At 40.6% G+C, this 20,823-nt stretch overlaps 1 long non-coding RNA gene across 1 annotated transcript; it reads right to left on the bottom strand.

The window, feature by feature from the left end:
- Positions 1 to 564: 564 nt before the first annotated feature.
- Positions 565 to 12,729, bottom strand: LOC138918625 (uncharacterized). Its single transcript, XR_011428172.1, has 2 exons — positions 12,267 to 12,729; positions 565 to 1,063 (listed from the first exon to the last, which is right to left on the bottom strand). It is a non-coding gene; the product is annotated as an uncharacterized lncRNA (long non-coding RNA).
- Positions 12,730 to 20,823: the final 8,094 nt, after the last annotated feature.

Below are 20,823 nucleotides of genomic sequence, written 5' to 3'. Positions count from 1 at the left end.
ACTCGGATCTCATTGTTTAAAGAATCAAGGGAAGGGATGTGTGTGCTGGAAGGGATGCCAGGAGGCCATCGGGAGCTCCAGAGAGAGGCTGTGCATAGCCCAAGATGACACAGCTGGCCCAGCTAGAAATTGGGTCTCCGATTGCCTCCCTGCTCCTCTTTCCGTGTTGTCACATTGGGTTCCTGCCTTTTATGGCATCAGGGGTGAGGGTATAGCTTTTACAAAAATTCTCCAGCTCTGTTTTAAGTGCTCAGTGTATGGCCCTATCTAATAGACATTTCCTCCCAGGTTTTTTTCTTCTCTTAATCAGGGCAGTAAGTATTTACCGAAAGACATTATAGGTCTGTCTGCATCTCCCTCATCAAAATGCCACTCTATTGTCTTGCTTAGAACCAAACACAATGTGCTGGGGGCCCCCTTTCTCCTACTGAGAAGTCATACTTCCCCCCAAACTGGAAGCAAAGGGTGTTGCCACTCAAAATCCTGAGGCTTTGATTAGATTTTAAAGTTGGTCATACACCCTCTTCCTGCCTCCCGATATATCATATCTTTGGCTGGAGGCTCTTTTGTTTTGAAATAATGTCTTTATTTAAAATAAAAATCCAGAGCCTGGTTAGACAAATGCATAAACAGGTATCAGATTCGGAATGACTTCTTCGAAGAGGCAGCCTCTCGCCCGCTGTCAGTCGGTCCCCGCTGAGTTGTTTGATGCATTCACTGCATTTTATGTTACTTAATGTGGCTTATGTATCTGCCAATAAATCTGAAATACAGGTCACAGAATATGCAGCTCAAGGAAATCCATAAAAGTAGTAGAGAGAGGCTTCACTAACTGCATCAGATTGCCAAAAGCTGAGGTCATTTCCTCTTGCTAAAAATGTAGAGCTTCATAAATTATTTTTATCACCTCCAGAGCCAAGCAAACAGTTTTGCACAGACGCCGAAGGGGTCTCACTGCTTTTTTCTCTTTAAGCTGAAAACGTTTTTCTCAAGTCTTCCGCAAAATGATTGTGTGTTTTCTTTTTTAAAGCATTATTTCCATCTTAGCATATTGCATGTAAATCTGGGAACAGAAACACAGTCGCATCTGGTCAGGGTCTTCAGTGAAAGCAACGGCAAGTACCTAAGCTCAGATGGTTCTGACCTAGGTTTAATTACTCCCCATAATTGGGAGTTGACATTATTTCCTTTAAAATATTTTTAAGGAGATGTTAGGTATGCAGAGACAGTAAAAATGAACAGCGAACATTCAGTGAAGAACTTTATAGAAAACACTACTGAATTAACTTACAGTACATTTGTTAAACATGAGCACCTCTAATAATGACATTTCATTTAACAATGCCCTTTGTCTTTTCAGTTCATCAGTTACCTATTTCAGTAATGAACTGCAGTCATACCATTCTGATTTTCTCCTAATGTAAAGGCTCAGCTCACTTCACTGCCAGTGAAGCATGATGCTATTATTCAGTTCCTGGCTTAGGAAAAAAGCTATAGACTATATCACAATTCTAATTGGCTAACAAATATTAAACCCTACAATTGTTAAGGGCACCCAGTGGTTCTGTTTAGCTTTTGATGGGGATAAGTAAAATAAAGAAAGGGAAATGATTTGAAGGGGGGAAAAAAAGGTTAGTGTGTATACTTTATGAGCAGTAACCCAAGTAGCCATTGAAAAAATATGAGCACACATTATATTTAATAGCTCAAATGTTATCTTAATTCTTTATCAACAATTCATGCAGATAGCTTAATACCAAATATTTTAGTTAGGATTAACAATCTGTGAAACAGAAGGTTTAGCAAATGAGAGATGGAATTTGTTCTACCTGCAGCTGCAAGAGGAGGCAAATGTAAGCTCCTGGAAGGCTGGGTCACGCATGAGACATTCTTTTCCTGCCAAATAAATGCAGGCAGATTTGGAAAATATTATGTCTATTGTAGCCCTGATTTATACTTCCCACGGAAGGTAATGAAGCCTGTGTCCAAACTTATTTTTGTCCCTTTTGCAAAGGTTTCCTGGGAGTGAAAGATAGGTGCCTTCCTTGTTTTCCTTTTTCCACGTGGTAGAATCCCCCAAAGCAACCCCCCCTCCTTCTGAAGTCACCAAAACATCTCATTAGTAAAGGCGAGATTCAGCTCACCATAATCTCTCCCCAGCTGAGGCAAAGCTGCACAATTTACAATAGATCTTTGGAAAACTGCTTTTTACTGAGTGCTGCTGCATCTATAGATCTCTCTCAATTACCCACAGTAAATTTAGGCATTGTACAAGAGCAAATTTTACAGTCCATGAAGAGATGAAGTGAAATCTAGATGAAATTCATTGTGACAGATTCCCAGTTAGTGCTCTGATGTGTCTGTATTACAGAAGATAGACATTCTATTAGCATGGAAGCTCCCATAATGGACTGTGAATCATCTCAGGTAATAGAGATGCCAAGCAGAATGACTGAAAAGCACTATTGAATTCCATTAGAGCTCTTTGTTTTTAAATCAGTCATTTCTTGTGAATAACCAACTATACACTTCTTGACCCTATCTCCGAGTGATAATTGTGGACTAATATTACAATACATTAATCTGAGTTACTGTGCAATTAGTGTTTTAGCTGCAGGCTGATTTGGGGTTTCCTAAATGGAAAGGCCCACTCCTTTGGACGCTGGAGCTTATAGTACCAATACACAGTTTCAGAAATGAGCTCTTCCATGATCCCGTTTTTAGTTCTGTTTCAACATCACTGGATTCATTCCTTGGTCATACAGTATACAAGGGATTTGTATATTGGTGATTTCCCACCCCTTTTCCTTTAAGGATTTCCCCTGCACCAGGTCAGACATCCAGGGCAAAATAATTTTTACGGAGGTAAGTCTGTAAGGAAATCATTTTAAATAAGCCAGGTTGGCAAGTCTTTTTTTTTTTTTAATCTTAAATGTGTAGCTAATCATTAGGAAAATAAAGAACATCATATTCTGCTGCATAAACAGCCCCACCTAATCTATCCATCAAATATGATTGATCAGACTTAGTAATTACTTGGATAATTAGTAGAGGGTTTAGGTTTGTGCAGTACACTGTAGCCTTTGGGATGCCTGCGTAATTACCATTTGTACAGTAGATCAAGTTATATGAATTATTCTATTCAATTTTAACATAAACATGAAGCACTTAGAATAGAAAACCAGAACAGTACATGTTTCTTAATTCATGGCATTTGATTCAAATGCAATAGCTTGTAATGGGGCAAAGCTTTCTTTGGCCAAAAGCTCTAAAGTTAACATATACACATTAAAAACACACCAAGCCTCTTCTTGCGTCTTGTGACTTCTACCTGATTTATAAGGCAGGGGAGAGGTAATTTTCAAAGGGGACAGTGGGATCCAAAGCACAGCAACGTCAGATGAGTCGCTTCAATATTCTCCCATAAATCCCTGAGGACAACTTTAAAAAGAGTCAACTTTACATCTTCTGTCTACGATCATCTATTTTCACATCAGGATGAACAACATTATCCTCATCGCAGGAGGACCCGAGACTAGCGCCTCAACACGAGGCTCTCTCCTTAATGTTGTAATGACAGGTGTAAGATTAACTTTGTTAGGTGTCTAGCCACTCATGCAAACTAAATTAAATTAATGGAACAAATTTCTCTCATAATTAAGATAAAAATTCATGTCAGCTGTAACCTTGCTGTACACTAATTATATACAAATGATTTATCATCTGCTTCGCCCAGAATATTAATCCTTACCTCATTGATAACTGCAGCCAGTGTTAAGAGATGAGAGTTGATTAACTATGACAGATTGGGCAACCACAGCCCTCGGTGCCGGCACAACCGGTGAAACCAATAACACTGAAGTAGCTCTCCGTGTTTAAAATGCATTCCCATGGAAACAGATGCATGCTTAATGAAGGGTACTGAGATTATTTTCAATAATGACTGATATTGGAACAGTGGGCAGAGCTGATCAATAACAATTAACCACTTAGTCTGCTAAAGACATGGTTAGAGAAAGCAGGTTATTTACACATTAGTGGAACCTTATTCGAAGACGAGTACTCCATAATGTCTCTATGCTGTACGGTTTCTCTTGTTCCCTGCCTGGGAGGGGTTCCATGGTGGAGAGATGGTAATGTGCCAAGCGCCCTCCTGTCGCCTCTTAGCGCCTGCTTATGAAGTGAGTGATTGATGTTGCCAGCGGTTCTTTGGATGCTCTCAAGATAGCTGCCAAATGTCTCAAGAAAAGTCCAAAAGCAACTGTGACCATGAAACTAATATTGCTTTGTAGGGATTTGGTTTGGTGGAAAACTTTACTGCCAAGGCGTAAACTCAATTGTACAGAAGATTCTTTTGATCTTTCATTGTACGCTCTTTTATTTAATTTTAAAGAGTCCAAGACGGGTTAGGCAGAGATATTTAAGGAAACTCTCTGCTTTGGACTCCTGTCATGCAGGCTGGGAAGGGCATTAATAACAAATTTAATAATAGATATGGCTTTCAAAGCTATTTGGAAATTTGCACTTTTATTTTGTATTAATTTGAATCACCCCAGGAGTCGAGATCTTGTAATGCTAATTACTAATATAGACTCCCAAAATCCCTGCCCTGACAGTCAGCTTGGAGGAATCCCAACTCCCTGGGCCAAAAAGTGTTAATAAAAAGTGATTAGCTACTTGGGCCAAGTCATATTATAATAATGCATTATATTTCCCTTGAATAGGTTATGTGCATTCTCATTTCTCTGAATGAAGAAAATGGCTGAAGGAGATGAAAATCAGGCATTTTAGCTGGCATTGTTACTAAAAGAATCAACCTTTAAAAAAACTAGGAGAATGCTTCTTTCTCCACACTTCTTAAAGAGTCTCAATCTGAAAATGCAAATAAACAGAAACATATTCTGCATTTTTGCCAGTCTAGTTCATCTCTTTGCTCTGTTATGCAGGCCTGTGTGTAAACTGATGCTGGCAGCTAATGCCAACTCTGACATGCTACGTATGTGTAGAAGTTTTAAGTTTAGGTAAAGAAAAGAATGTAGCATTTTGTTGTCCTTTAGCCCTGTGGGACAGACGTTCCCCACTTAAATCATCAGACTCCACACAGATGCTAATGCATTTGGAACAACATTTATGTGGCTGAACAAAAATGGATGCTAAATACCCCAAGCCAAGCACAGCAAACAAGAAATAGGCTGACACATTTCTATCAGGAAGGCAACCAGAACGTCAAACTCTTGAATGATATTGGGTGATCTCAGCTCTGTTTTATCACCTCAGTAAATAAATCTAGAGATGATAAACAACCATAAATACTTGGAAAGAATGCTCCATAAAAATCAAATCTTAAATGTACCCCACATATCCCTCCCATATCTCTGCCCCCCACCCCACCCAAAACAAACCTTTAGCTAAATCTCAGGGTGGAAATAGAATTACATTTAACACAAAGGTGGTGATAATAGTATTATATTTCCTACCTTCAGGGACTAAAGTACTGAAAGGAAATGAAATAACAGTCCCAGGGGACAGTCTTCTTAGTTAATTTAGCTGTCCTGATTGGAGTGTCTGTTTATCATTTTTCTGAAAACACCCCAATGCTTCGGACTTCAATCCTTAACACAACTAAAACACTTACACCCCTATCCCCTGGCTGGAAAGGCAGGAGAGGCAATTACCTTTCCCTGTCGTCTGAACAACACAATTATTGGGAAGATAATAAGATTATCCAGGCTTTTGCTTCTTAAAATTATACTGAGGAACACCGACGGAATACTGTTTCTTATGCATTCATCTTTAAAACAAATAAGGGAAGTAAAAACGTGCCGCTAAGCTAATGAGGACTCTGAGACAGAGCCGTAGATACATTTTCTCACTTGCCTAATGAGCAAAGTGACAGACAGTGAAACAGTTCACACTCGAGTAATTCTCTAGTCATCAGCACTGCAGTGGGGTCCCTCCTGATAGGCCTTTGGAGGGGGGTGGTTGGGAGATGTAGCAAATAGACCCTGGCTCTGCTGACCAGAGTGAGTTATCACAAAGAGGGAGGTCTTGGGGTACACTCCCTGAGGAAATCGAACCAGAAAAAAAAAAGTGTCCATTTAAGGTATCTCCAGCCATACATTCAATTAGGATTAAATTAAAACAATGGAAAAAAAAGATCACCTGCTCCTCGACAAGTCAGCTGCCCAAAGTGGGTGAGGTGGCTAAGAATCTGGAAGGCAGTGACCACTTCCCACCAGGGTCTGAACACTGCTTTTAAATAGTTTCCTCTTGTCTGGGCCTCAATCTCATACAGGCTTCGTTTCTGGGGAAAATTGGGAAGGCAGGAGAGAGGAAGGGTGTGTGAGTGTGTGTGTGTGTGTGTGGAAGAGAGAGTTAAAAATAATCCTTTTATTGACTATTTTCAGGGGACTATGTGAGTGTTTATGGGGGAAGAGAGTCTTGAAAATCCACCACTTTTCCTGTTTGATTGTTGGAAGGAAAGGAAGTAAAACTTGCTCCATACCAACTGTAGGCTAGGCCCTCTTTACCCTTAGTTTAGCCTTGTGCTGACATTGGAAGTGGGCTCTGTGCTATTTTAGTCATTTTAGAAGGGAGCAAACTAAGACCCCCCCCCCCCCCCCCCACCCAGACTGCTAAGCAGTTCGCTAAAGCTCACATGGCCAGTCAATGGAAGCACTGAGATGCAAATTTCAGTCTACTTGGCTCCAAAGCCCATGTTCTTTCCACTCAGAATCTCATTGTTCCCCTCACCAGAAGGCTGAGAAAGGACAAAGAGTTGAGAGAGAAGCCAACTAGAGAAATGTGGGGAGCGAGCAGTCCTTTTAAGCCATTAAAACTTGGTGTCTAGAAAAATGATTTTTGACCCATGGACTGAAACTTACAATTCTTCCATTTAAATTATTTTATTTACATCATGAAGACGGTCCTCATTTTGAGGAGAGTGAAACAGAGGTCCAGAGAGCCTGGCAACTAGCCAGAGGCCACACAGCAGGGGGTGATGAAGCCAGGACAAGACCAAAGTTCTTGGGATCTTTTCATGACACCACACTCGTTCTGTCTGCGCACAGAAGATGAAGATTTGTTGATATGCTAGTAACGCCTAAAGCTGATGCAGTGTGATAGAAACAAACAGTGTCCTCCAAACTGTGCTAAAGACTTTCTGTTGCTTATATTTTTGTTTGTTGAAAATTATTGGTAACAAGAGTACTTGGAACTCTTCCAACTGGATTAGTATTAGGGAAAACTGTCTACATGAGGAGTGCTACCTTGTTTACATGAGATAGCTGCCATAAATCTAAGAGTCTGGATTGGTTAAAAGGAGGAATAAAAATGCCTAAAATGTTTGATTCAGTCAAACAAAGGAGGGATGGTATTGATCTTATCACAATATTGGTTATTAACCTATTGGTGCCCACTGTTCACTAAGTGGAGTACATACATTATCTCTAATCATAATGACAACACCAAGGTGGCAGAGGACACTACTGTTATCCCCATTTTACAAATGAGGAAGCTGAAGCTCAGAAGAGGACATTTCCTGCTCATCACTGCCATTTCGTCCCTGGGCCCTGGCAAGTTGGTGTGACTCAAGGGCCAAAGCCCAACATGGCGCCTCCTGGGATACCAAATATCCAATATGTTCTGTCTTCACCCATTTGTTTTGATGTCACTGATATCACACATACATATGGCTTAAAACTTGTTTAAAATATTTAGCACATTCTGTATCTTATCTTAGCGCTTTAATTACCACAATATCTTCCCAAGTAGAGTGGGCTGATTCTAGCACTTAGAAGAGAGCCTGTTTAACATGTGCCAATGCTCCATCTTTCAGAGGTTCTTTACTTTATTCAAATTACTAATCATTTAGAGCATCACTAAAAGCCTTTCTCCCTCGCTCCCCATGCATGCTTAACCTAATTAACTATAAATGAGGAAAATGCTATCCACATTAAAAGAAAATGTTAACCTATAAATTATCCCACTCTTTCTGATGAGGCTAAGGCCTCCTTTATGAAGCTCAACGACGGGGGCAGCCTCTCTGTTTATGTGCTCCCGGGGCCCTGCCTCACTAGAACGGGCTACAGAATCTTCAGTTCATGGCAGGTCCCTTCCTCTGCATTGATTATGATGCTATGTATAATTTCTCAAATTGTCTCCCCTTGTGTTTGCCTAAATACTCTCAGGCAACTAGACTAATAGAATGGTAAGTCTCTAATATGCCCTCAGGACCCCCTGGTGTAGAAAAATAGTAATTGACATCCTAGACTTGTCCCTCAGTACAGGAAATCCTGATCGTCACCCACCTCTATAGACAGATCCAGCCACATTAAGCCAGAAATGTCTTGAAAGCCTCAGTTCACAGACTCCAAAATATTCTCCCTCTGGCTGGCCCCACCCAACCCCGCCCAATGCTGCCTTCCTTCTGAGCCACTCCATTAGATGGGTCAACATAAACAGGGAAAGATCTTCTGAAAACACTTGTTAGAAAGAGTGCCCATTAACACATTCATCTGAGAGCCCAGATTAATTTATCAAATTATCCTAGCTTTAACCTTTGAAAGCTGAGGGCAAGCCTCTGGCAAAATGGACTTTGGAGGAGGAAACTGGTTATGGGGCAGGAAGAGAGGCTGGAAATGTGGATCATCCCCAGGGGAACATCTTGGGGGAAGACCTTGAGCAGCTAATGGACCAAAGTGGAGGCCAAGCTCCAGGGACAAAGCATGAGGACAAGGGGCAACAGTGCCCAAAGCAGAATTCCCCGCTCCTCAACTTTGCTCATAGTGTCCCTGCTTTTAATACATGTGATGTATTAGGATGGACAATTCTGAAGTTGCAGTAACTAGGAAAATATAACTGGCATAGCCAATTCCTGATTCTCTTTTCTGTGACGCCCTCACTCCTGTTAACCTTTGCTCTAGTTGCCAGATTCATAACAAACCCTAGTTCATTCCTGTAGCTCCGGGGGAAACTCTAATTTTTGGAGGTATTAATAGGAGGTCCCTGCCCCCGACCCTTCCTGTGGATTTACACCTCCATTCCTACCCCCCGGCTCTATGTGGTGGGGAGCAGTGGAAACTGTGATCAGGCCACTGGGGGATGCCTAAGTTCAAGCAGGCTTAACAGCCACAAGTGCAGTCAATTCTTGATTATCCACACCCATGGTCTGTGACCCAGGCCCCGGTAATCCTAAATAATTGGCAATCCAAAAGGAATTTCTCTTTGGTTTTGGGATATGCTCTGATCTTTCCAGCTGCAGATCTCCTTCTCCCACTTGTGCTTTCCCTGTAGTATATTAAGAATCATTTATGTTCCTTTAGCTGGGCACTTGGTCTGAGCAATGGCTTGAAGTCAGCTTCAGATTGAAAATTTGCCTACTCCATAGACAAATGATTCCCTTGCAGGCAGTTGAATTTGACAGTATCATATATTGAGTAAAGAATAATCTGTCCAGGCTAGTGTTGTTCATTTGTTCATTCATTCATTCACCTGTTCGACACATATGCATTGAGCTCCTACTGTGTTCTAGGCACTGTACTATCAATTAGGGACATAGACATGAAAGACTGAGTCCCAGCTCTTGAGGGACATACCTTCTAGTAGGGCTTAATGAAATAGAATTTAGTATCTTCCCCTTGACCTGCATGTGCCCGCTGCATATTCACTTATCACTCCCATTTTTAGCTTAGCATCTACCCAGCTCCTTTCATCTGAGAAGTTTCTATACTTGGGGGAAAAGAGCTATAGATGATTGCTGGGTTGAGCAGGTCCTCCCAGAGATGGAAAGAACCCAGACCACTTCCATTTTTGAGGATCCAGATGTACCAAACAATGAAGGGATGCCAGAACAGGGGTACACATATGTGGCACATTTTAAATGTTTACATTTTAAAAATTAGTATTTTAACACCTCAAAAGTATAGTGTTTATATAACTTTATTTGAAGAAAATGTCAAAAGTTTAAATTTTAGGCCCTTTATGAATGTGAGACCTGGCTCTTCTGCCTCCCCTTCCCCACTCACACTGAAACCAGCTAAGAAAAGCCCTAGTTGGTGGGAGGAGGTCCACAAGGGGTTGGGTGGAGTCATTTTAATGCTCAGAGGAAGATCTGCAAATATAAAGCAGTTGGTCCATCGCTGTGTGCCCTGTGGTCACAAGGAATAGTTCTCAGTAAGGTGGACACATCTTAAGTACCTTGACTCAAAAGATATCGAATCAGTTTGTTTCTACAAAGTCAGCCTGTTCCCATGGTAGTGGAAAGATCCTGATGGAGTACTTGGCTACCAGCTACCACTCTTCTGAGTCCATCCCTCCCTAGTATCACCCCTTCCCCCCACCACCCTCCATACACAGTAATACCAATCCTCAGTCCTCTTCTCAAAAAGGAGGATAAGGAACTTCCGACGATGTGAAAATTGGGGTTAAAGGTCAAAGGTTGTCACTCACCTTATATTTTTATGTTTGTGAAGGTAAAACAATAAAGAGCACACTAAATAAATTTATGGTGCTATTTCATTCATTTAAATTAGTTGCAATACAATTAATTTTATCTTAACACTCATTGCTTACTAGAGATGTTGCAGGAATTCCCTCCTGGAGAAGATCAATGAGATATTTGTAAATTGGTTTTTCAGATAATATGCATTTTCTCTCTGTGTCTTGTTCTCTACCTAAATGTTCAAAGTTTGTTAAAGATGTGACTCAGAATTATTAACTCCTACCTTCAAGGTCCTGGGTTCCCCGTGGGTTCAGAAATGCAGAGTAGTTTGGGTACCTGAGATGGAAAGAGCCTTGGGCTACTTTCTTGGCTAATTTAGTGTATTTGAAATATTTGTCTGGTTACCAAGATTATAGCCTCGGCTCTGTCCTTGACCCTCTATATACACAGCTTAGCCCTTTGCTTTCTGGCAGAAATATCTATCTCCCTCTTTTTTCCAATTTTTTTTCAGAGTTCCTAATGCTTCATTACAAAACCTCTATTCCTCCTTTGCCTTCAACATACTTTCTTTTTTCTTTTTCATTCCCAATCCCTAACTCTCTCTTTTTGTTCTAGTTATTTCCAACAGGAATGATTCACATGTCACACAAATTGGAACTGAAATTTTCGTGGTTGCTAAAAAGACTTTCAGAAGTCAATCCTTTAATCCTCACATTTCCCACAGGAGAACTTGTGGTTTAGAGGCATTCTCTTGATGTGTGTGTGTGCGTGTGTGTGCAGGTCTGTAGGTCAAACAGTGAGAACCGGAGACTGGAAGCAACAAGGAGACCAACAGGAACAGACTTGTGCTGCTTGTGGTTGTGAAGAAAAAGAAAGTGAGGGGAGAAGGTCCTATTAGTCCTGTAAGTTGGGAGGGGTGAAATTAGTGCAAACTTTTATGAAGTCAAAGTCAGAGTCATTTTATAAAGAATGTGATGAGTTACTATCCTTTGATGGAAAATCTCATGGTTTAAATAAGAGCTAATGTTTAGCTGGCATTTCTTGTGCCAGGCACTGTGTATGTACTTTATGCAAACGCATCTCACTCAATCTTGACAGTTCTAGGACCTTTAATAACCCCTATTTCACACAGCTAAGAAGCAGAGAAGCTAAGAATTAAACTTGGGTCTGTATGGTTCTAGAATCTGAGTGCTTGACCATCACATGATAATGACACAAAACTCATCCTTAGGAGTTACTCTCAGAGCAGTGGGAAGAGGACGACGGTAAGTTTAATATCCCTTTTCCTTAAATCTCATGATTGGAAGAAGGCAACTGGGATTAGCACCGCAGTCTGGTCCAGGGACATACTGCTGGGTAGCAAACCATCCTAAGACTCACCATTCTATATTATCTCATTATTTTGTGGCTCAGGAATTTAGCAGGGCTCAGCTGGGCAGTTCAGCTCCAACTAGCTTTGACTTAGGTCACTTGGTGGTATTCAGCTGGTGGGTGGACTGGTCTAGAGTTTCCAAGATGACTTCAGTTGTATGTCTACCACTTGGTGTGGAAGGGTAGAGGGCTGAGTTTAGTTGGGACTGTGATCATAGCATGATGGTTGGACTTCTTATATGGCTGCTCGGGGCTCCCAGAGAGTATTCCAAGATATGGAAAGTAGGAGCTTCCAATGTCAAGTTCTGGGCCCCAACTTTTCACAGCATCATTTCTACAGTATTCTCAAGCTTATTGAAAGGTAGTTTACTCTCACTAACTCTATCCCGTGCATTCTATTTATTGTCCACCTCCAGGCTTCTGCCCCTTCTTCCCCTCGTCCTCTGAAACTTACCTCTCTTAGGTCACCAAGAACCTCCTCATCACCAAAGTCAAAGATTTTTTTTCTGTCCATTTTATGTAACTTCTCTGGAACAGCCGACTTTGCCAAACAGTTCTTTCTTGAAACTCTCCTCATTTGGTCATTCATAATAGTTTCTCTTCCTCTGCCTTCCTTTCAAATGTTGGTGGACCTCAGGGTTCAGTCCTTTGGCCTCTTGCCTTTGTTTTCTACCAGGCACGATTGTGCTCCCCAAGGACATTTGGCACCGTCCATAAATGGAGTACTACTGGCATCTAGTGACAGGATAGCCCCACACAACAAAGAATTATCCAGTCTTAATTGTCGATAGCGCTGAGATTCAGAAATCCTGGTTTGGTTTTAAAACGAGGGCACTGGAGAGAGGGTGAATCTTGGCAGCTTCCCCTTCTTGGGGAGCTATCTCTGAAAAAGGGGCTCCATGTTGATGAATAGCATACTGTAATGGAAGGGCAAGGGCTTTGTGGTCAATGGATCTAGGTTCAAATCCTAACTCTCCCAAAGTGGAGATCAGAATTTCTATTTTGTGGAGTTGTCTTGATGACCAATTCAGATAATCTGCATAAAATACCAAGTACACAGTAGGTCCATAAACATTAGCCTTTCCCTTTAAATCACATGACAGTGCAGATGTCCCTCTCGAGGGCAGGCTTAGTTCAACATTTAATACTTAGGGGGTACCTAGTACATAATAAGAGTTGAATAAATATTTGCAGAAGGAAATATGAATAAACTCACCACCTTACCTTTTTAAGAGGTTGGTTGACAGGAGAGCTCTCTAGCTAGAGGTGGTTTTCTTTATTCTGTCCTTGATGGACCTAAGGTTTAGAGGTGAGTTTCATAACTCTAATTGCATTGTAGCCTAGCCCCATCAGTGTAATAACCAGTGAGATTTTATGAGGCTAGGTGATTAGCTTGGCATGCAACCCTCTCAATTAGAGGGCATGTGACTGCCCATAACATAAGGCAGTAAACATGGATAGCTTTGTTCTCTTGTGGTCACAGCAAAATTTGAAGAGGAGAAGGATAAATTCAGAGGTCTATGTGGTATCTCTTGGTTCTTAGTATTGACAGTAACTGTAAAAGGAAAAGTTTACCTCATTAGGAGTTCTCTCTTCCTCTACTTTTTGGGTACCTATGAAAAAGGCATCAACCTTTTTTCTGAGATTCAAAGAAAGAATCATGATGGAGACTATCCCTTTGGGATTTTATACAATGTGAATCACTGACATTTAACATCTTCTTGTATGCCTCTGTCTCATTCTGATTCACTTTCCATATGGTCACCAAGGTAAACTTTTGGAAACACAAATCTCATTATGCACTATTCCCTACTTCCTATTAAATTTAGGATAAAACTCAATTTCATAACATGTCATATAAACCCCCATGTGGTTAGGCTTCTTCATCCTCTGCTGTTCCTCCTGTGGACTTCAACTCCTTCCTTGCCTATGTCAAATCCCCCTCATTTAGCTCTGTATCTCTCCTTCATGGTCCTTGGCTAAGTTATACAATTGTTCATTTGTTAGTGTCCTTCCATGATTAACATTACTCTCTCTCTCATAAACTCTTTGCTCCGTGATAGCAGAGCTTGTGTGTCTTCTTGCTTTCCATTGTATCCTCAGAGCCCGACACATAGCAGCTGCTCAGAAAAAACTTCGTAAATAAATGAATAATTAAGCAGAATAGATGATATCATTAGTAGACATCACTTCCCCACTTCAGCCGAGGATCTAACCAAAACCCACTTTTGTTAAAATATGTAACTACCACTTCTAAACCAAAGAAGATGTGAGAGAGAAATAGAACAAGTTCATTGATGATGATGATGATAGATAAATAGATAACATACCTAATATTAAATTATAATTAAATAATAGAATAATTATACCTAATAGATAAATCTTAGTATTTATTGAGTGCTTACTGTATACCAGGTGCTATGCTAGGTAATGGGGATAAAATGCGGGGCAAAATCAGACTTCCATGCATTATCTCCCTAAACTAGGTCCATTAATTTGGTACAATTATTTTCTACTTTATAGAGGAGAGTTTATGGACGATTCAGTAAATTGCTTCTTATCATACAGCCAGTGAGTTGCTGATCATACAGCTAGTGAGTTGCTGATAGAGCAGATGTTTGAACCCAGGGGTGACACCATCATCATTAACCATTAAGTTGTATAATTTTAGAAGAAAGAGATTAGGTGAGGCAAGTGCATCAACCTAAGAGTAACATCTGTCGGCAAATGCTGCAGACACCAATAGACCCAGCAGTCTCCACGATGACTGAACATCACTGCAAGACAGACACTGTTTTAGGTGCTGTGTGTCCATTTTCTCTAATCCTCACAGTGATTCTACTGGTAGGTATTACTGTCCTCACTTGACGGGTGAGTCAACAAAGGCTCAGGTGGGAGGAAGAGGCAGATGGGACACTAGATAACTTTCCAGCTCCTAAAGTCTTTACAACATGACTTTTAAGTTGTATTTTAAAGACAGGAAAACCTTTTGAATTCAGATTCAATAAACCCAGAATTTATAATATTGAGACTCTGAATCACAGACTTTTACAACTGAAAAATATTTGGGAGATCATCTAGTCTAAGCCCTTCATGGGGCTTCTGATAGAGCATAAATTTAGATAAATCTGGGGCTGGCCCAGTGGCATAGTGGCTAAGTTTGTGTGCTCTGCATTGGCAGCCTGGGGTTTGTGGGTTTGGATCCCAGGCACAGACCTACACACTGCTCATCAAGCCATACTGTGGTGGCATCCCACAGACAAAGTAGAGGAAGATTGGCACAGATGTTAGTTCAGTGACGATCTTCCTCAAGTAAAAGGAAGAGGATTGGCAACAGATGTTGGCTCAGGACCAATCTTCCTCACCAAAAAAAAGAAAAATCTTAGGTAGCTGAAAATTTTTATTTTATTCATATAATGTTATCATTTATAGGCCAATCACAACTTGCCATTTTAAAAGACCTACTCATTTCAAATGAATTAGTAACCACTTCAATCAATTTATAACTGCATTTGTATGTAAGAAAAGTGTATTTCTTTATAAATATTTTACATTTGTAATAGTTACTAATTCAGATAGGAGTTCAGCAACAGGGTTTCTCTTAGTGGGGGAATGAGATATGAATGAGATTTTATTATTCAAAGAAGTTTCAGGACCTGAAACTTATATTACAGAGTAGAAAAGCACATTGCCAAAATGAGATGAAACTTCCCTCCCATCTTCCCTTCCTCTCTCCCTCCCTTTCTTCCTCCCTCCTTTCTTTCTTTTAATCCCATGCCACTGCTGCATTCTATTGTCTTGGACAAGTGAGGATAGATCATATTTTAAAGCTTTGTCCTCTGGCTATCTGTAGGATCTAGAATGCTTCTGGCTCCCCAGGCCATTCAAAAGGAATAACTTTGGGTAGAAAAGATGACATTATTGGTAAAATTGAAGGCTCACCTGAATTTACTTTAATGGGGGACACCCAACTCCCCAGGGGGACATATCTGCAAAGATATCACTGGGAGCTCAGAGGAAAATATTATGTTCTAACCTTTTAAAAATTAATCCAACTATTAACAGGGATCCCAACTGTATTTCATTCAAGCCATAATCTGAAAGGTACGATGATTAAACCAAGACAAATGTAGTGTCATAAGCAAATGTCATGCCATAGATTTACCTACCAACAAGACATTGGCATGGTTCAGGTCAGAGGTTAATTAAAGACATTGAAAGGTCATTCTGTGATTAGGTGAAAGCAGAGTTTTAATAGGGCATCAGTCCGACCCACACTGACAGAAGATTTATGCCAGCCGCGATGACACCGCCACGAATCCTGCTGATAACAAGAGCCTCAATATTGGACTGAACAGAATGATGAATGGGGCACATATCTGCTCACACTTCTCATTATAAGCTCTTTCACTCCTGGTGGCACTTAGCAGCATTTATTTACGGAGATTTGAAGGTGTGGGACAGCAGAACAGTCTATCTAATACTTTTAAATGTAGACTTGTGATATAAAAATGAAACAAGAGATAAGATTAGGTCTCTGAATAATTGCAAGCTTTTCTTCCAAGATTATATTCACTAGTACTAACATTATTTCCCCCCCTAACGTTCTTCTAGTGTGTGAAGCAGTTCAAGAAAATTAATTGTCTGAGGCAGAAGGTCAGAGGGAAAAAATTACTGATAAGCATTAAACATGCTAGGAAATAGCACCTCACCACATTCTGCCTTCCATAGCCCTCAGTGTGTGAACAAAAGATAATATAAAGAAAAGGATATACACATTTGCCCCTATGCCATATTTAGGGCTGCTTAAGTGCTGTTATTTGGATTCAGTTAGGTGAAGGATCTGGAAAGAAAGCCAAATAAATGAAAAGTAAATAAAAGTCAAACAAACAACTTTTAATATTGCTCCTCTGAAAGCAAACACAAGGGAAACTAAAGCCCTGATGAATAAGGTTTACTTTTCCATGAAACTCCTTCTCAACACGTTATGTATTTATCAAACCACTAGAGTGTAAATTCTATGAATAAGTCCTACCACCTCTCGACCAGCAGACACCATGAAAATTATAACTATGGAAAATTGTTAGTATTATAAAAAGGCTACTTTCGATAGATTCAAAGGCTTCTGCTGCTGCAATTTCACATTAGAAAAATCAGACTCTTTCTCCTTGGGCCGCCAGCCAAGGTTAGGCCAGGGGAAGATCACAGCCTGTTTAACCCCAAGTCAGTCTCCACATTTCTCTAGAAACAAAGATGAGTCAGCCTGAATACAAGTGGTAGAGCTGCAAGAGAGCTCTGAGAATGTTTCCTCCCCCTTCTTTGGCAATTGTATTCGTGGGTAGAGGACAAATCGTAGTTGGATTTACATTTACACAAACTGATAATTCAGTCCAGTGCATACAGCCACTTGGAGCTAAGAGAATGCAGATATGCATGTGGCAACCATGCACATAACATTAGGACCCAATTCTTGGCACTGAACAAACTCAGTAAGCATTTTGAGTGGCTGATTTAACCTCATATGAGTGTATAAAAGCTGCTAATAATAAGGATTTCCCTGTTGGCTTTTGAAAAGAGGCTCCTTTCATCAGTTTTAGCTAACAATTTTCATTTGTGCTGACAAACGTTAGCTGGAGAAGTCTTCAGAATAGATAACATGGCCATGCAAAGAGCTTCTTGTCTCCTCCATCTGATCCATCAGAGACTCATTTATGGAGGAAACCTCCAGCATTATTGCACAGCAGTCCTGCTTGGGACAACAGGTCTCAGTCAATCCACTCATTCCACCAATGGCCCATTAGGAAGATCAGCTTGATGGCCATTCAAGAACTGTATTGATCAATTTTTGCCAGTACACATTCTGTTTGCTAGACCCTTCACTAGTGTGTGTGCACGTGTGTGTGTGTTGCTACTGTTTGCGGGTAGCTGGAATCAGTATATAGCAGATGGGGAAAGTATTAAGCTTATGTAATTTGTGCATAGAAAGGATAATAATTTTGGGGCTACCAGGAAGAAACAGATGGCTGTCTTTTTGAGGTTTATTTTACTTTCAGAGAAAATTTGAAGCTAACTAATGTAAATAGCCTGTTCCCATTTCCTATCACAAACCACTGGACTGAAATAGTATGAAAGTAACATGACATTGTTTACTCTCCCCTTTATGGTACCAGGAACATCTTATGGAGAACGTAGGTAAATTGTGCCCTTTCAGAAAAAATCACTAAAAAAAATTGATTAACGCTTATTGATAACACATTCTGAGCTAGGTGTTACAAAGGATTCAAAAAAGTACAAATAGTAGAGCCTGTCCTCAGTGGGCTTAAAACTCATTGAGAAGACATACAGAAACAACAAAGTATGCAGCTCAACATGAAGCAAGGCTGCATCTGGTGAGTACTGAAGAAATGGTATGGACTAGAGTTTGGGAAATTTTTAAATTTTAAAGGACAGATAGTTATTACATTAGGCTTGCATGCTACATGGTCTCTGGCTCAACTACTCAATTCTTGTCCATGTAGAGAGAAAGCAGCTACAGACAATATGTAAATAAATGGGTGTGGCTGTGTTCCAAGAAAATTGTATTTACAAAAATAGATGGCAGGCTGGATTTAGAGGGAGGACCATGCTTTGCTGACCTCTGGCATAGACATTAAGTACTATGGTATTCAGAGAGATGAGGGAGTGTTACAGTGGGTGGAGAGGGAAGTCTTCATGCAGTAGCGGGGGATTGAGGACTCAATAGGAATTAGGAAGAAAGGTGATATTCTCGGTGGAACACAGTGTAAACAAAAGCTATGTATAATAGGAAGGCTGTGTGTGCAGGTGAGTGGGAGTAAAAATAGAAAAAATGGGCTTCTTCATGAAAGTACCCCAAGAGAGAAGGGCATTTCCTCTTCTGACAAACAACTGTAGAGAGAATAAATGCACAAACTAGGTCCTGAATTGCATATTCCTAAAACCACGGTGCCCTCCCACCAGGCTGTAGCCTATCTTTTTCTGCAGGATTGGCATTTCGGGCCCGGGCTACAGAGATGTCAGCTCACAGGAAGAGTGAAATTTGCTGTATGAGTATTTGGGAGAGTTCCTCTGCCATGTTTTCTCTACGTTTTCAAGAGCTGCACAGCAGTCCACGTGACCGAGGTAGTTTGGAATGTCTGTGTCTCTGATGACAAGAGCTCCCAGTTTAAGCCAAACCCTTAAGTCAAAGGGTGATATTTCTTAGACTGTATTAATCATAACACTAGTCTGGCCAGGTGATTCCAGAAAAAGAGGGTTCTGTGGTACACACTATGCTTCCTTCTGGAGATTGACCAGGTACACTGGAAAATTCAAGAACATAAGCAGTCCCGTTGCAAAGAAATCTGATTAACTTGTATAACCATCAATTTCCCAAACACTTAACCTTTTTCCGTGGAGCACCTGTGAACATTTCATGGAACTGATTTTGGAAAACAATGCTTTAGGGAAACAGATGTAGAAATAAATATTGCTAATAGCTACTGTGGCTTCAAGCTAATATGAAAGAGGGGGTAATGAGAAAGAGAGAGATTTAAAAACTCAAAAGACACTTGAGGGATATAAGTATAGGGTAGAATTGAGCCTTCTTATTTTTGTAGTACTGTGTTTAAAGTCTTACCCATCCAAGGGGCTGGCCCGGTGGCACAGCGTGAAGTGTGCATGTTTTGCTTCGGTGGCCTGGGGTTCGCTGATTTGGATCCCGGGTGCGGACATGGCACCGCTTGGCACACCATGCTGTGGTAGGTGTCCCACATATAAAGTAGAGGAAGATGGGCATGGATGTTGGCTCAGGGCCAGCCTTCTTCAGCAAAAAGAGGAGGATTGGCAGCAGATGTTAGCTCAGGGCTAATCTTCCTCAAAAAAAAAAAGTCTTACCCATCCAACCTACCTACAATGTTCCAATTTCAGGTGAACAGGAGTACTAAAATGCTGAGATGGGACAGCAAAAAATGAGGAGCAGTATTTAAACTTATTTTCTTCTTCTTTTTCCTTGTTGTTGATGTTAAACTTCTGGCTTTGCTCCCTTGTTCCATGTCCTTCTGGAACCTTCGTTTGACTGAAAGCATGAAAATGATTGTCATCTTGAGCTATTCTTGGCAGGCAGAACCGAGCTTAGAGGAAAACAAACATATGATTAGCAAGTACATAAACATCCCCATCCAGGCCTAACTCCCCTCCTCTGCAGAGCAGAGGAAGAGCTGTGCAGAGGAGCGAAGCAACCAAGAATTCCATTGCAGCATCTGGAGAATTCACTGGGAAATTCTGTGCAATTTGCTGCAAACAAGTCAGACATTGCAATCTAATTAAACATAATCCTATGTCGAAGAGGCTCTAGTTAGCATTTCATAAGATTTTCTTCTTTTTCTTCTCTGTGCTTCTGGGACATCCTAATTTTTATGCACTGTATTGCTACCTAGTTTTGTCAGCTCACTCACTTAGTAAGTATTTATTAAGGACCTACTATATAACAAGTACCAGCAAATCAATGAAGTAGATGACATGATCCCTGCCTTTGAGAGGAAGATAATGGAGATGGTGAGAGAGACACAGAAGCTAATAAATGCAATCAAGTGTTATAGATGCTATGCTAGATGTCTGTATAGGGATAGTGAAATCCAAGGGAAGTAGTTGTCAATTCTACCTGGAAATGCCAGAAGTTTCATGCAAGGGATAGCCTTACAACAGAATCTTGAAAAATAAGCCAGCGGCGTGTACCAGACAGATAGGCATTGGCATCCTTCAGAAATATTTTGCTGGTTAGTTCCATGTACATTTGGATGATCAGCAAATCCTTGAGCCCATCCATCCCTTTGCCATTTTGTAGTTGAGAATATTGTATCATCAGGGATCTTCAATGTGGAACATGTGACCTAGGGTGGGGGATGTTCAAGACGATCCACTGGAGTGTGGAAAGAAAATGCCAGAACTTTAAAATTTTTATCTCATCCCTTTGAAATTTCTATCTTTCTGATTTCTACATTTTATCTCCTATT

This window comes from Equus caballus, chromosome 18 (genome assembly GCF_041296265.1).
Source record: "Equus caballus isolate H_3958 breed thoroughbred chromosome 18, TB-T2T, whole genome shotgun sequence".
NCBI classification, from domain to species: domain Eukaryota; kingdom Metazoa; phylum Chordata; class Mammalia; order Perissodactyla; family Equidae; genus Equus; species Equus caballus.
Note: the sequence above shows the minus strand (reverse complement) of the source record. Positions and strands in the feature narration are given on the sequence as shown.